General features: G+C 42.8%; 1 protein-coding gene across 6 annotated transcripts in view; it reads right to left on the bottom strand.

Moving 5' to 3' along the window:
• LOC105009875 (protein tyrosine phosphatase receptor type J) overlaps positions 1-14,207 on the bottom strand; it is a 66,685-nt gene that overhangs the window by 38,333 nt on the left and 14,145 nt on the right. The gene's annotated exons all lie outside the window — the stretch shown is intronic.

Consider the following 14,207-nt stretch of genomic DNA (forward strand, 5'->3'; position numbering starts at 1 on the left):
GAAAAGGAGAACAGTTAGCAGTGGTACCAGTAGAGGTCAGCCTTAACTCAGAACAGCAATGAAACTGTTGCCTCCTTTCTGCCTATTCTAGCATTCTTACCATCTAGTGCCCAACATAATTTATTTCATTTACTCAGAAGATCATGGGCCTTTAGATTGAGTGGGGTGGAGCAGGGTTTTCCCCTTTACACTGCACAGAGAAATGGAACAGAAAAATGGAACAGAAAATAGTTCCCTCCATTGTCTGGTTAGTTCTTTTAGAGCGTAGAATCACATTCACCAACCAGTACAAATATTCAGCAGATAAACACCCACAAACACAAAGACACACACACATATTTTCCTTTGAGTAAGCAGATGCTCTTATTCAGAGCTACGTACAGTAGCAAGTGCATATGTTTTCATACGCACACACACACACACACACACACACACACATAACTTTTCCCCCCAGTTAGAAAGTAACTCGCCAGTTTCCTGGTCCAGTCCCACACAGTCTTAATAATTAGTGAACATGAAACATTCCACCAACTCAACCCCAGGCCTCTGTTTTCCTGCTTTGTTTACCAGAGGGCTAAACATTAAGCCCACACCATGACCGGTCCGTCGGCGAGGCCCCTGACACAAACCATGTTCTCTCCCAGCCACAGCGACACAGTTCAACAGACCAGAAGGTTAACTAACTCCACTGAGCATAGCGGGTCGTGGTCCGGTTAGATTAGCAATGTCCTTTATATGACAATGAAGTGGAAGTTCATTGAAATGTTGCAATAAATAGCCAGACCTAATAACAGGACCCAGACCCTGGGATTTTATCAGTCAGTCAGACAGGAAGTGGCAACCGCCCCTCCCCATAATCCTTCAGTTTCTTTCCATCGCTATTTGTATCACCGACCCTGCCCTTATTCTCCCCATCCCCCACTTGACCCCCCACCCAGGGGATCTATTCTTCCTAAAGGCGGAGGTTGGCTCCTTTACAGTAATGAATACCTGGCAGTGTTGGCCTCGTCGCGAGAGCATGGGGAGACAGACTTGCTGGTGACTTCTAGTAGAGCTTTAGATGTTCCTCATCATTTCAAACAATGAACATTTTCATTACCAGATCACCAGGCAATTTTCTACCAAGTGAAATTGTGAGTACCCTGTAATGTAGACACCTTGGAGAATTCAAAGCATCACTTTTCTTTTAAATGAATAAATTCTAGCTTACGTGCAAAAGATCTGTAGTTGGACCTGCCTTTCCACCTCACTTTTAGGGTGATACAGTATCAACACACTGACTCCTAACATGGCTCCAGGTTTCACCCACATTGTAAAGCTCTTGTTTCATTTATTATCAACAGAAACACTGCACAGGTAATCACAGAGTAAAAGCAGTTGAACTGGTTCTACAGTTTTTGGCAATTTATTTTTGTTTTGTGATGAGAATTGAAGCAGAATGAGCACAGTGAGTTTCAAGTTTAAGTGTGTTATTGGTCATAGACGTAGCGTACACTTAAGAAGAAATACACAACCCACAAATGCTTAGTCATATGTTCCTGGCTGACAATGTGAGACAAAAAAAAATAAAATAGTGTGTGGTTTAAAAGTAATATAGTATAAGTATATATATATATATATATATATATATATATATATATACACACACACAAGTAAATATAATATACAATTTACAATAAACACTACAGAAATTAAAGCACCAGTATAGAGAAAAAGGTCTAATAATGGCAGTATTTACATCAATATTTACACTGGGTGAATGTGTGTGAATGTGTATCTGTCAGGGTGGAAGAGCACACGTCTGCCCAGTAAAGCAGAGTCGGCCCAGGTGTTCAGACAGGTCAAGTGTTCAGCAGTCGGCCCAGGTGTTCAGACAGGTCAAGTGTTCAGCAGTCGGCCCAGGTGTTCAGACAGGTCAAGTGTTCAGCAGTCGGCCCAGGTGTTCAGACAGGTCAAGTGTTCAGCAGTCGGCCCAGGTGTTCAGACAGGTCAAGTGTTCAGTGAAGTCGGTCCAGGTGTTCAGACAGGTCAAGTGTTCAGCAGTCGGTCCTGTTGTTCAGACAGGTCAAGTGTTCAGCAGTCGGTCCTGTTGTTCAGACAGGTCAAGTGTTCAGCAGTCGGTCCTGTTGTTCAGACAGGTACGGTGTTTAGCAGTCAGTCCTGGTGTTCAGACAGGTCAAGTGTTCAGCAGTCGGTCCTGTTGTTCAGACAGGTACGGTGTTTAGCAGTCGGTCCTGGTGTTCAGACAGGTCAAGTGTTCAGCCGTCGGTCCTGTTGTTCAGACAGGTCAAGTGTTCAGCAGTCGGTCCTGGTGTTCAGACATGTCAAGTGTTCAACGGATTCAGTCCTGTTGTTCAGACAGGTCAAGTGTTTAGCAGTCGGTCCTGGTGTTCAGACAGGTCAAGTGTTCAGCGGATTCGGTCCTGGTGTTCAGACAGGCCAAGTGTTTAGCGGAGTCGGTCCAGGTGTTCAACAGTACACCGTATGTTATCAAACCATTCAGTATGCCCACTATACTTCAATATGCACAACTGCAGAGTTACGATACAGAGTTACGATATAATTTCCAAAACATGCTTATTGCTTTGCAGACTACCTGCATGTTGTAGATTCAGATCCACAGAACCATACACATAGCTTGTGAACAGGTAAGACAGGCAACTGCTTGGGGCTCCAGGCCATTAAGGGGCTCCTGAGGGTTGACAAATTTGACCCCACAGCAATGTCTAAAAATGTGTTAATCGTAGTGACCACAACCCACACCCCCTTAAACAACCAATTGATCTGCAATGACATCTCAGTAGGAAACCTCCCTAAAGGCACCCCATGAATAGAGGGGAACCTAAAAACTAATATTCTCTCAGCTCCAACATGCCAATGGCGAGTGCTAGCGAGGCAGATCTTTCAAATCCGCTGTGTGGAAAACATTTTTGATTCAGCGTTCAATACAATGACAAAGGTAAGAAGACCGTAAACAAAGTACATTTTCATACTGATAACGTACCGTTACCATGACCCGCAAATCCTGATATGTACCGAACCATGGGCCCACTGTCCCGTCGCATCCCTAGTGTTCAGACAGGTCAAGTATTCAGCGGAGTGGGCTCAGGCGTTTCGCTGTTGCGCCCTGAATGCAAGACAGGTGGCATTGACAAGCCACGACAAGTCCTTGGTTGTGTGGACTTGGAAGTTACATTTGACAATACAGCAATGTACCTGACAATCTCATTTAGAGTACTACATTTCCTTACCTCTATTACTTTAAAATCTATTTCATTTCCAAGAGTAACGAGAGGAGGATGAGTCAGACGGGCAGTTTGTTTACGTGGCAGTAATGGTATGAGGACCAGACTGAATATGTAGCCAGGACACCATGGTTAACAGACAGTCATGACAGGTGCCGCGGGATGTTTACCACCGTTTATCGTCTCATACACAACACATCTACCCAACCCCGGGGAATCAGGATGTAATACTCAGACCAGACGGGGGCCCATTACACGGCAATTAGTCAGAGTTCCTGAGTGTTGTAGTCATGAATCCCATGCGTTCTCATCCAGCCACAGCTCCGTCGGTCCAGGACAGGTGGATGTGATCTGCAGGAAGGCCGGTCAATGCCTGTTATGCCTTCGGAAGCTGTAATATCGCTCCCAGTCCAACGGGAGGACGTGGTGAGGGTGTATGTACGTCCAGAAACAGAACACGCAGCGCTGGCGCACCACTCGGGTTTAACCTGCAGGACCTGAAGGAAATGACACAGCACAGTGCAGTGCTCGTTACCACGGACAAGAGATACAACAGCTGCCCAATAACGTTGGTTTTATCCTTAGGAAGGATGGCTTCACTCCAGACACCAATTCAAATGTGTTTATGGCAGTATATGAAATGTATTGAAAATGAACAGTACACTACATCTCCACAGCATTTCCATATGAAAAGTAAAGGGATTCACTCAAAGGTGTAAGTCGCTCTGGATAAAAGTGCCTGCTGAATTACTAATAGAAATGTAAAAAAACGTCCTTCCCCCGTTTGAGCAATTACACTATTGTCATGTTTTATCAATAACTTTTGAGGGGAAGAATAAACAGTCTCTAAAGTTTTAAATGGGTTTCTTACAAGCCTTTCCCATACACTCAGGGGTGCTGGGAGAACACAAAGCGGAGATGTAGAGGCATTTGAATGTAAAATGTGTTCTGGGCGACAGAAGTAACATTCTCCATAAATCTGTGAAAGTATCATATAGCACTTCTTCATCGGGAGTTACAGTTCCACTTCAAAGGAAAAGAAAATGGCTGCTTATAAGTAAATTATTTACTTTCCCCACTATGCTCATGACAAACTGGACTGTGAGGCAGAGAAACAACAATTGTTTTGACCATCGCCACTTCACGACAGTATGCGTTGATATGTATCAACTTCTTTGTAGACAATAACACCCCTACCGTTGAGCATCAGAAGGCCCCAGAAGGGCCAGTCTCCTGTTAACAATCTCTGTATCCTCCTCTCTACCAATCTTACTCTGCTGTACCAGCTCCACTCTGGGTTTCACAGGAGCTTGAGTCACAAGTCTGTCTGTACATGGTTTCAATGAGTAGGTGTGTTGTTTACACGGTCACAACGGATCTATTTCGGTACCAGAAAATGACCAAAGCATATTTTCTATAACCAGAGCTGTGAAGCAAGCGTCAAAGGAGCACTTTCAATGACAACTCTTCAAATACGCCGCTGTGATATTTTAAAACATTGGACTCCGGCTGCCTGTGACCTGCAGTGTGCTTTGTCACCGCCCTTAGGTTCGGCCACGCCGACTCACATAGAGGAAATAGCTCTGTTGAACATTAAGTAAACATTACATCAACCGTGGCGGGAATTGGGCGGGGGGGGTGGGGAGGGCATCCCTGCGCCCTTTGCCAGCCCTTCATCAAACCTCTCTGTACGGCATCGCTCAGCCTATAGCTTTTGATAGAAAGTTCCTTCCTTCATACAACACTTCCGAGTTGAGAAACAAGGCAGAAAGGACTTTCAAGACGTTTATTCTGCGGTCAAACCCGATAGCTCAAGGTTAGTTAACAAAAGGGAAAGAATGCAGACGGAGCCCAGGGGGTGTTTGTTTCAGATACCAGAGATACAGGGCCACAGCAGCGCGGCCTGTCCTGGATTAGGTGTTGGTGTCCCATTAGATTTACATTAAAACCATGCAGCATATTATCCAGTGCAATTTACAGGACTGTACCCCCCCCCCCCCCCCTTAGAGCGCCGCGCTCCAGCAACTGAGCGAACCGGGACCAAGAGCAACATGACCAGCCATAGAAAGTGTTATGCGCCGTGCCTGCAAATCCTATTATTTGGCTCTAATCAAAGTACATCTAGACAATTGGGTGGCCTGGTTGGAACGGGGATGGGGGAGGGGGCTTTATAGACAACACAAGACTCCAGGCCAACACATCGTCCAATCAGGAAGTTGTCTGTCATTTGCCAAGTACAATAAATTGAGCCTTAGATGTCCTCTCTGTAACTGTGGTTCAGTGCATGTTCTTCTTTAGGGGGTTGTCTCTGGGGGGAAAAATGCTTCTATTCTGAGAAAATAAGCTCAGCGGAGAGAGCGCTTATACGTATGTGTGTCTGTTTGTGTGTGTGTTTGTTTGTGCACTGAAAGTATTAGAGGACAAAGCATGGGGAGTCATGACAAGTAGTTATTTTCAAGACCCAACATTCTGGCTGGTCAAGAAACCACTCCCCCCACAAAGTGTACTAAAAGTACTAATGTACTAATAGTTTTTCCATATCTATAACAATCTTAAGGAAGACCTGATACCTCATTCCGCATACTGTGCTTTTGGTTTAAATGAGAAGGGGGTTCTCGACATCACTGTTCAGCCAATCTAGTAAATGTGGAAGACGATGTTCTTGTGTCATGGTGTTAATGTTCTTGTGTCATGGTGTTAATGTTCTTGTGTCATGGTGTTCATGTCAGAGGCTGCCCTGAATGCCGTCTGTAGGCGTTCAAACATTGTTTGTTCAAAAAACAAATTACAATAAAATAAAGTGGTATCTGTTGACATTTTGGCTTTGGAAAACTTACTCGACCGGTCACTGCCTAAGGAAGATGGCCAAACAACCATAAAAGTAGCCATCTAATGTATAGCAGGTCAACCTCTGCTTCTGTCATGTTGGGGCATTACAGTAGAGGTAGAGATTTTACAAAGTCTTGCAAAATCAAGAAGTATAGAATCAAGAATGAGAACTTTAATGTTCAAGTCAAAGCGGATGTTCAGTTCACCATATAACGTGTACAGAGAAAAAAATAAAAAGAATGCTCAATTACAAACAAAACTATGGAGGGAACAAACAGTGTATAAGAGGAGGTAGACCTAAATAACCATGTATAGAAAACTGGTGGTTTCTATGGTCTAGCTAATGTTGCCTGTGACCTGTTATTACACAGGAGCATGGTCTACACCACAGTTATTAAGAACACCTAGTTGTTTCATGTTGCGTTGCCACCAGCTCCAGGTGGTTGAAGACTAAGTGTTCACCAATGTCTGCAATGTCATTTTCCATGTTGAATTCTGATCTTAGACGTTGTCTGATGATGTGTCTGGTTCACAGTGAAACAACTAGTTGCTTCTTTCCAGTCTATTGCTGTCTTCAGTTAAGTTGTCTAGTTGGTCTGGGCAGTACAGACCCATTCATACCAGGCTGGTTCAGTGGGATCGGTGAGGCTGTTTCAGAGGGACTGGTGAGGCTGGTTCAGTGGGATCGGTGAGGCTGTTTCAGAGGGACTGTTGAGGCTGGTTCAGAGGGACTGTTGAGGCTGGTTCAGAGGGATCAATGAGGCTGGTTCAGAGAGACTGGTGAGGCTGGTTCAGAGGGACCGGTGAGGCTGGTTCAGAGGGATCGATGAGGCTGGTTCAGAGGGACCGGTGAGGCTGGTTCAGAGAGATCGATCAGGCTGGTTCAGAGGGACTGGTGAGGATGGTTCAGAGGGACTGGTGAGGCTGCTTCAGAGGGACTGGTGAGGCTGCTTCAGAAGGATCGGTGAAGCTGGTTCAGTCATTTCTTCAGCAATTTCCTCCAACCTCATCGATAGATTATTCTTTTGGTCATCAGTGATGTGTTCTTGACCTTGGCACCAGCTGTTCTCATCTGCATACTTCACTGCAACAACTATACCAGTCTCGTTGTTGAAACAAGATGCCGCACAAACATCACAGCAGCAATACACGCAAGAGATACAATCCCTGCAATGTCATTCCTAATGGGAAGCTGAGATTTTCACTGCAAACACAACCTGTTTTACAGTTGAATATCACTGTCTTACCAGTGGTGGTCCCTCTGATTTGAGTTCCCTACGCAACCATGAGAATGTCTGCATGTTAAACCAGGATACCTTCAGAGAATTTAGTTTAATGTTGTTACAACTGACTTTTTGCAACTTGAGACAGAGTTCTTCAACACATCTTTCCCACTCCTCCTGGATAAGATGGCAGTGTTTGTAATTATTGGCACTGCCTGAGGAAGTACCAATCAGAGCTCCAAAAGTGGTCAACAACATTGACAGAAAGGAGGCTCATGTCCTTTTCCTGTTCCCCTGTGAATATAGAAAAGGTAAAAATATGTATGCATAAGAATAAAATAAAAAAACAGGTATCCAACATATGGTTAAAGGAATACGTATGAGAATGAACTAGAAAGACATTATCATGATAATTTACTGCAAGTTCCCTGCTAAATTAAAATATGTTAAATTATTGTAATGATTCAACTTTATGATGGAGTGCACAATAGATGATGACAGCAGCAAGACATCCATTGATATTTACCATATCAAAATTCACTTAACAATTACTCACTGTGTGTTCTGTCGACAGCCATTCAGACTCAACGGTCCCGCTAGTTAGTACCACTGGCCAGGAATGTACATGGTGGATGATTTGTCCGTCCTTTATTTGCTGATAGGTCTGTGTCTTTCCCGGCGCATACTGAAGATGTCCTTGGAGTTCAACATGTTTGTCTGATCATCCAGAATCAACAGCAAAGGACAGATATGTACCTGATAACATTGTTTAAGGTACAGTTTTGGAACCCTGGCTCATTTGAAATGTTAGGACAGTATCTTCCCCAAACCAGTGTGGTAGGCAGGCCAGCATGTGGTGTAACTTGGTGATGCAAATGTTTGTTGTCACATGCAACAGGTGTCAACTAACAGTGAAATGGGTAGTTACAAGCCTTTTCCCAAGAACACAAATTGAAACAAAATGTATATTTACAGTATTATATACATATTTATATACACACTCACAGTAAGTACCATTCAAATGTTTGGGGTCACTAAGAAATGTCTTTGTTTTTGAAAGATAAGCACATTGTTATGTCCATTAAAAAAACTTCAAATTGATCAGAAATAGTGTAGACATCGTTAATGTTGTAAATGACTGTTGTAGCTGGAAACAGATTTTTATGGAATATCTAGATAAGCGTACAGATGCCATTTATCAGCAACCATCAGTCCTGTGATCCCATGGCACGTTGTGTTTGCTAATCCAAGTTAATCATATTAAAAGGCTAACTGATCACAAGAAAACCCTTTTGCAATTATGTTGATTAAAGAAGCAATAAAACTGGCCTTCTTTAGACAAGTTGAGTATCTGGAGCATCAGCAATTGTGGGTTCGATTACAGGTTCAAAAAGGCCAGAAACTCATCAGTCAATTTTTGTCCTGAGAAATGGCTGTTCCATGCGAGAAAGTGCCAAGAAGCTGAAGATCTCATAAAACGTTGTGTACCACCCCCTTCACAGAACAGGGCAAACTGGCTCTAACCAGAATAGAAAGACGAGTGGGAGGCCCCGGTGCACAACTGAGCAAGAGGACAAATACATTAGAATGTCTAGTTTGGGAAACAGACACCTCACAGGTCCTAAACTGGCAGCTTCATTAAAAGGTAGCCGCAAACCAGTCTAAACATCACCAGTGAAGAGACGACTCCAGGATGCTGGCCTTCTAGGCAGAGTTGCAAAGAAAAAGCTATATCTCAGACTGGCCAATAAAAAGAAAAGAATGAGATGGGCAAAACAACACAGACACTGGACAGAGGAAGATTGGAAAAACCTGTTATGGACAGACGAATCACAGTTTGAGGTGTGAGGATCACAAAGAAGAACATTCTTAAGATGCAAACCAAATGAAAAGATGCTGGAGGACTTCTTGACGCCATCTTTCAAACATGGAGGAGACAATGTGAAGGTCTGGGGGTGCTTTGGCGGTGATAAAGTGTAAGATTGGCACAGGGTGAAAGGGATCTTGAAGAAGGAAGGCCTCTTTATTGGGGCGAATTTCCTCCTACAACAGGACAAAGCACTGCTCCAAACTATACAAGAACGATTTAGGAAAGAAGCAGTCAGCTGGTATTCTGTCTATAATAGGCCAGTACAGTCACCGGATCTCAACCCTATTGAGCTGTTGTGGGAGCAGCTTGACCGTATGTTAGGTAAGAAGTGCCCATCAAGCCAATCCAATGTGTGGGAGGTGGTTCAGGAAGAATGGGGTGAAATTTCTTCAGATGACCTCAACAAACTGACAACTAGATTGCCAAAGGTCTGTAAGGCGGTAATTGTTGCAAATGGAGGATTCCTTAATGTAGGCAAAGTTTGAAGGGCACCATTATTTTTTCAATTAAAAATGATTATTTCTAACCTTCTAACTATATTACCTATTCAAACAAATTTCATGTATGTTTTCCAGGTCTCCGTCAAACCATTAGATGACCAGGTGTTGGCTGCCATACATGTAGAGATGCTGATTTAAGAAAAATAGGAGTGGTCTCTTAATTTTTTCCAGAGCTGTATATACATACACTCACCTAAAGGATTATTAGGAACACCTGTTCAATTTCTCATTAATGCAATTATCTAATCAACCAATCACATGGCAGTTGCTTCAATGCATTTAGGGGTGTGGTCCTGGTCAAGACAATCTCCTGAACTTCAAACTGAATGTCAGAATGGGAAAGAAAGGTGATTTAAGCAATTTTGAGCGTGGCATGGTTGTTGGTGCCAGACGGGCCGGTCTGAGTATTTCACAATCTGCTCAGTTACTTGGATTTTCATGCACAACCATTTCTAGGGTTTACAAAGAATGGTGTGAAAAGGGAAAAACATCCAGTATGCGGCAGTCCTGTGGGCGAAAATGCCTTGTTGATGCAAGAGGTCAGAGGAGAATGGGCCAACTGATTCAAGCTGATAGAAGAGCAACTTTGACTGAAATAACCACTTGTTACAACCGAGGTATGCAGCAAAGCATTTGTGAAGCCACAACATGCACAACCTTGAGATGGATGGGCTACAACAGCACAAGACCCCACCGGGTACCATTCATCTCCACTACAAATAGGTAAAAGAGGCTACAATTTGCACGAGCTCACCAAAATTGGACAGTTGAAGACTGGAAGAATGTTGCCTGGTCTGATGAGTCTCAATTTCTGTTGAGACATTCAGATTGTAGAGTCAGAATTTGGCGTAAACAGAATGAGAACATGGATCCATCATGCCTTGTTACCATTGTGCAGGCTGGTGGGGGTGGTGTAATGGTGTGGGGGATGTTTTCTTGGCACACTTTAGGCCCCTTAGTGCCAATTGGGCATCGTTTAAATCCCATGGCCTACCTGAGAATTGTTTCTGACCATGTCCATCCCTTTATGACCACCATGTACCCATCCTCTGATGGCTACTTCCAGCAGGATAATGCACCATGTCACAAAGCTCGAATCATTTCAGATTGGTTTCTTGAACATGACAATGAGTTCACTGTACTGAAATGGCCCCCACAGTCACCAGATCTCAACCCAATAGAGCATATTTGGGATGTGGTGGAACGGGAGCTTCGTGCCCTGGATGTGCATCCCACAAATCTCCATTTACTGCAAGATGCTATCCTATCAATATGGGCCAACATTTCTAAAGAATGCTTTCAGCACCTTGTTGAATCAAGGCAGTTCTGAAAGCGAAAGGGGGTCAAACACAGTATTAGTATGGTGTTCCTAATAATCCTTTAGGTGAGTGTATATGCAATTGTGCTTATAAGCTGGCATACCCTGGCAGACATTGGGAAATTTTGGCATTGATTTTGAAAATATGACTGATCATACAAAAATATATTATATTTAAGGATAGTGATCATATGAAGCCATTTATAATCACATAGTTATTTGGGTCCTTTTTATATCATAATGATAACAGAAATCACCCAAATGTCCCTGATCAAAAGTTTACATACTCTTGAATGTTTGGCCTTGGCTATTAAAGGTTGATTTCCCACACCTGTGGAATTTTAAATTGCAATTAGTGTCTGTGTATGAATAGTCAATGAGTTTGTTAGCTCTGGGGAGCAGAAAATAACTGTCAAAAGACCTGCATAGCAAGGTAATGGAACTTTATAAAGATGGAAAAGGATATAAAAAGATATACAAAGATATGCAAATGCCAGTCAGTATTGTTCAATCCCTTATTAAGAAGTGGAAAATTCTGGGATCTCTTGATACCAAGCCAAGGGCAGGTAGACCTAGAAAGATTTCAGTCAAAACTGCCAGAAGAACTGTTCGGCATTCAATGAAAAACCCACAGGTAACCTCAGGAGAAAATCAGGCTGCTCTGGAACTGCACCAATGCCACAAAAACGGCTGGTTACAATATGCCCAACAACACCTTTACATGCTTCACAGCTTCTGGCACACAGTAATTTGGAGTGACAAGACCAAAATAGAGCTTTCTGGTCACAACCATAAGCACTATGTTTGGAGAGGGGTCAACAAGGAGTACAGTAAACAGAATACCATCCCCACTGTGAAGCATGGTGGTGGCTCACTGATGTTTTTTTTTTTTTTTGGGGGGGGGTGATCTCTAAAGGCACAGGGAATTAATGGCAAGATTAATGCAGCATGTTATCAGAAAATACTGGCAGACAATTTAGCATTTTTCTGCACAAAAGTTGCGCATGGGACATTCTTGGACTTTCCAGCACGACAATGACCCTAAGCACAAGGCCAAGTTGACCCTCCAGTGGTTACAGCAGAAAAAGATGAAGGTTCTGACCATCACAGTTTCCTGACCATAATATAATCGAGCCACTCTATGGAAATCTCAAACGTGCAGTTCATGAAAGACGACCAAAGACTTGACCTGCATGACCTGGAGGCATTTTGCCAAGACAAATGGTCAGCTGTACCACCTGCAATAATTTGGGGCCTCATAGACAACTATTAAAAAATACTTCACTCTGTCATTGATGCTAAAGGGGGCAATACACAGTATTAAGAACTAAGGGTATGCAGACTTTTGAACAGGGGTCAGTTAATTTTTAAATTAGTTTTATGATTGTGCCATTCTGTTATGACCTACAGTTGAATGTGAATCCCATAAGAAATAAGTGTGTTTTGCTCACTCATGTTTTCTTTACAAATGGTACAAATATTACCAAGGTTATGCAAACTTTTGAGCCCAACTGTGCATATATATATATATATATGTGTGTGTGTATGTCAGTGTATGTGTGTGTGTATGTGTGTGTGTATGTTTTATTCCTCAAATAATTGAAAACTCCATTACAAAAAATGGGGATGGTTTACATGGTTAGTTTGCACTATTTTTGTCTCTTTTTTTTGTCTTTCAATCTGCCATATGTTTCCATATGTTCCAGCTGGGACTGTAAACTTGCAAGACTCATCTCTAAAACCAGAAGCCACATAACCATTTCCCCTGATAACCATAACTTCCTATTTTGGGCTGTGCCGGGGCAGTATCTTCAGAGTGCCAGGACTAAAAAGTTCTAAACTTCATTCCAAGGCTAACGACCATGGGGAAAAAACAACAGTATGAAATACTATTACTGCTTAAATGAGTGTTCAGCCAGTAACATCAATTGTTACTTGTTCTAATCCCAAGTCAAGACAGCAAAAATATGTTGCTGTGCCCTTGAGCAAGGCGTTTAACTTCATTGCATTTGGAAGTTGAGTTTGCCAAATGTCTAAACAGAAATAATCACACTCAAATTTTGTAATATACTGTAGAATACTATAATCAGTTATTTATTTCTGTATAGAAACAGTGTAGAATATAACACTGTTGTTTTTGGAAATCTCTACAGAGTTCATACTATGATAAAATGTAGTAATCCTGTGGCAAGTAAGTCTGCCCTTCCTAACCATTCTTTCATTGATTTTGACATATTTTGCTCACTAGTAATAAACCAGCTGGTTTGAAGCCTGAATGCTGATTGACTGATAGCCATAGTATATGAGAGAATATACTGTTTAGAATGTTTATTTTGGGGCTGATGTCCAACTGACCATTCTACTCCATGCATCCTCACTGGGAGCTGAGGATGAAGAACATTAATGGAAGCTCCACTGTACACTCATGCTTTGAAAAGAAAAACCTCAAACGAATCACATTGAAGCACAATCGGAAAGAGTTTGTATAATGACAATTGATGGCGCAACACTTCATCTACCATAGTAGGCTTAATGCTAGGAGATGAAGAACTGCTGGGCCAGCACTAGAATTAATAGGCTTTCCCACTATATGTGTCTATGACATATGACCTATGTGACACGTCATTCTCAATGACCGCTATAAGAGGCTTCATGACGTGAGGAATTTCCACATGCAATGTGTGGACAATTCTATACGTTATGTTCACACGTTGCCACCATCCCATAGGAATCCAGAGTGGCCTACTCATTGTTGTTAGACTGAAACAACATCCTGGCACTTCCTTGGGCCAGCTCGCCCACCCTGGCCTGAGACACACCCTGATAACGAAGTGGAAAAATAACAGGTTCCCCTCCACCAGCAGTCACACTGGAAATCGTGTCTGCACCTCATTAAGGTCAAATAAAGGAAAACAATTGCCGCACGACATCGTCTAATAAATCAAGGCCGGGACTCCATCTGGTTGATGTGATAATTCCCTTGGTACATGGGGGAGCTTCAAGGACGTTATTACATTGGCTTCGGAAAGTATTCAGACCCATTCACTTTCCACATTGGTAAAAGTTTCCATCAATCTAAGTAACAAGTCAGGAAGGGCCTTGGTCAGGTAGGTGACCAAGAACCCGTGGGCAATTCAAACAGAGTTTCAGAGTTTCCTTGCAGAGTTTGTAGAACCTGCCAGAAGGACAACCATCTCTGCAGCACTCAATCAATCCCGCCTA

The sequence above is a fragment of the Esox lucius genome, chromosome 19 (assembly GCF_011004845.1).
Source record: "Esox lucius isolate fEsoLuc1 chromosome 19, fEsoLuc1.pri, whole genome shotgun sequence".
Taxonomy (NCBI): domain Eukaryota; kingdom Metazoa; phylum Chordata; class Actinopteri; order Esociformes; family Esocidae; genus Esox; species Esox lucius.